At 37.2% G+C, this 3,331-nt stretch overlaps 1 long non-coding RNA gene across 1 annotated transcript; it reads left to right on the top strand.

Annotated features, from left to right (window-relative positions):
* Window positions 1–407: 407 nt before the first annotated feature.
* Window positions 408–1,558, top strand: LOC149719834 (uncharacterized). Its single transcript, XR_016380410.1, has 4 exons — window positions 408–516; window positions 982–1,073; window positions 1,133–1,337; window positions 1,422–1,558. It is a non-coding gene; the product is annotated as an uncharacterized LOC149719834 (long non-coding RNA).
* The last annotated feature ends 1,773 nt before the right edge of the window (window positions 1,559–3,331 follow it).

Below are 3,331 nucleotides of genomic sequence, written 5' to 3'. Positions count from 1 at the left end.
AACTAAAAGGGGGGATGAGCCCCTCCTCCCAGCTACACTAAGTACAACCGTATACGGACAATCTTGTCCGTATACGGGCGTCTATATTCTCTTATAGTAAATTCCTTCTCGATTCTGCGAAATCAATAAAGTGACTGCTTAAATTTATAGCACTGCCACATGTCAAGAATTCCCACGCATTATACTTCTAACATAATTAGAGAAAAGTGGTCAATCGTTTCGTCAGTCCCAAATTGGAAAGTAATGGTAGAATTCAACTTTAGATGGGATAAATATTCACGTAGAAAACCAGGTATTTTTTATGTAAACCTCTACTCCTTCTAAAGGTGCGATTGATTACAGTTATTATTCCACAACACTAGAAACAATATCGATAACCCATTTCGCCTTTTTGTTTTCAACTCCTGACGCAGTTTATGCTCGGGAGTGACTGGGTAACGGCAAACGCAGTCATGGTGATAGTGACGCAAAACCCAAACTCGGCATGGTAATATACCTGACTCCAATAATTCAAAAGTGAGTATAGCTCTTCTTGCTTTATTATGGCGCAATTGATCGGCAACTGTATGAGCGTCGTTAGAGCACAACTATAGCCTAGCTTAAAGTGACTCAAAAGAATGGAGTGGCGGGTGGGTTAAAATTATTTGAAATATGCCAGAGGCACGTGAATGGGGAGAGGCATGGCTCAAAGAAACTCGGAAACTTACTTCGTTTTATTTTGAAAACCTCCCAGTGGTTAAAACCGGCACTGGGGAAAACCTGCCAACCTCGCTGTAACGTATTTCAAATAATTTTTAAAAACCCGCCGCTGCCTTCTTTTTAGACCCTTTAAAACCGTAATCCTAGAAGTTTATTTTCTCATCTCTTATAATCTTGGTTTTATTTATTACAAAAATATTGACCAAGGAAAAGTAATCATAAAACTCCCGTCAAGCTTCAAGATTTCTAATTATTCTTCTGTTTTGTTTTCAATTACTCTAGCAACAGTTTCATGAGCGGGAGTGAATAGTCAACAAGTGCTGTTAAAGTGTGAGCTCTGCATTACGAGTCTACAAATTACAGATGCCAAAACTGTACTCAAAGTAGCGTGCAAAGTTATCTTATAATTCTGTTAAATTAGTATCCCTTATAGACGACACTTGTTACTTTTGTCTTTGGATTTATGCTGGGATTTAAGTGAACCTCAAAATGACGCAACCGGAATTTGAATTTCTTGGAAATGCTCGATATATTAAATACAGGCAGAATTTGAACCTTAAATGTTGTAGACGATATCAAAATCAATTAATTATGATAGGTTGGTTCAAGAAACGGCCATAAACATTACGACAATTGAGGTGAGATTATGAACATTTGCTCGCCTGTCTCAGATCTAATTCTTAATTTTTTATTTCAATTTAATTTTTAATTTTCCATGTTAGGAATCCTGGGAATCTGAAAACTATGCCTCATATTACAATATAACGAAGGATTATTTGAAACGATCCCTAAATATGAAGTATTTTAGCATTCCATTTGCGTAATTAGGCCGAAAGAAAAATAATTGCATTAAAGCAACATAGTCCGCCTTCGGTCAAATGGGTGTACGAATATTCGATATTTTGAATAATATTCGCCTGTTTCGACTTGATTTAAAATATGTTAATAGTTTAAAACAGCTAGTGATTATTCACTTTTAAAGTTTGTATTATTTAACAATATTGGTTTAATCCTTAACTGTTCTAATATTTGTTTATTCGATAATGCTCAATTTATAAAATTAGGATTCGCTCGCGTAGCAATCTCCAATTTCAATTGCACAACCTACAAAATACATTTATTAATATCGGGAATAGATTTAATTTTAGGAATGGAGAACGGTTAGTTTTTACTTCAATCCAACTCATGGCCCAGTATAGAGCCCCACCCTCCAACACGTAACGAAAAGTTTAAATTATCTTATTGGCTCACTTTGAAGACCATAAAGTGAGCTATTTTAACATTTCAAAAATATATACTGAGCCTGATTTTTTCAAAGTAAGTGAAAATCATTTAAGAGTAAAAATTAAGTCTGTAGAAGTGCAAATTTTCCATACCTTTTTTTTAGAATGCTAATATTATCCAGCAAGGTGTGTCAAGTTTGTTTTTCGATGGTCGACACAAATATTTCAGTCCGTCTCCGGTCTTAAAAACGGCCAGGACGATTATAATTTCTGGACCACCAAAGAGAATCTTGTCCACCTCTTTGTCCTTCTTAAATATGGACGGACCAGTAAATTTCGCTCTATTCTATGCAATCCAATCACTATCCAATTCATTGAAATCCATTCTTTGTTCAATTAGGTCATGATTTTAACGGTGTCAACTGTGTTATTTCTGTCACTTTTGCTCGTCGTTCACTCCATCGTAACGAACAAATACAAATGGTTTCCAACCAAGAAAATTGCTAAGAAGCTGGCCCACGAAACTCTGACAAATGTCTGGGAGAATGCGTCGATCTTGTGCGCCGAACGTAAGAGATTGTGTACCCCTTACGAAAGATGGCGAGTGCTTTAAGTAGACATAATTATGTTTCGTAGCGATACCTGCTGTTTTACCCCACATTACTTGTCGTCTGCTCACATCGTCGTGGCTTATAGGAGTGACTTTCATTCTTTTTTTCTTGGGTTGTTATTTGCGTACGGAGTTCACGACCGAAAGCTACCGTTACATCGACACCCTCTCTGACTTGATCAAATCGGGAATTCCACCAACAATGATAAAAGAGAGCGGAACTCTCGACTATCTTAAATATTTGGTAAATAGGCATTGCCGTGCTAAGTTCTCTATAAGGAACTGACGTCATTTGGGCGTTTCTACAGGCAACCGAAGATCCAGTTGTTAAGGAATGGCTAGACGGACTGGACCAAGAGAAACTGTTCACCACTTTTAAAGATTATTCGATGCTTGAAGGATACATTCCTATTCTTTCCGGACAAAAAGCTCTAATCGCTGTAGAAACCTACATGAGTTGGACGATTGGAGAATTTCTGACTTCTGATTCTGAGAGTAAAAGGTTCCTGGCGGAAAACGGAGGTCTTTACTTTTCGCAGCAAGAAGTAAGCTTCGAATACATACACCTCATTTTCAACACCTCTTGGATAAGAAGTTCACCTCAACTGGCAGAAAGCCTCCAAATAAGGTTGGTGGTATTTTTATCGTAAAATGATCACATAGATTTGATTACATTATTGTTACAGCTATGAACCGATGTTCGAAACGCAATTTTTTAAGTATGTAGATCTCCAGCTGAATCGCGTCATTGAACAAGTGATGTGGAAGCACTCATTGAAAAGTACGGTGGCCTTGGACT

The sequence above is a fragment of the Phalangium opilio genome, unplaced genomic scaffold, assembly GCF_054372755.1.
Source record: "Phalangium opilio isolate 3A_F unplaced genomic scaffold, DU_Popi_V2 ptg000002l_1, whole genome shotgun sequence".
NCBI classification, from domain to species: Eukaryota; Metazoa; Arthropoda; class Arachnida; order Opiliones; family Phalangiidae; genus Phalangium; species Phalangium opilio.
This window is presented reverse-complemented; position numbering and strand designations above follow the sequence as displayed.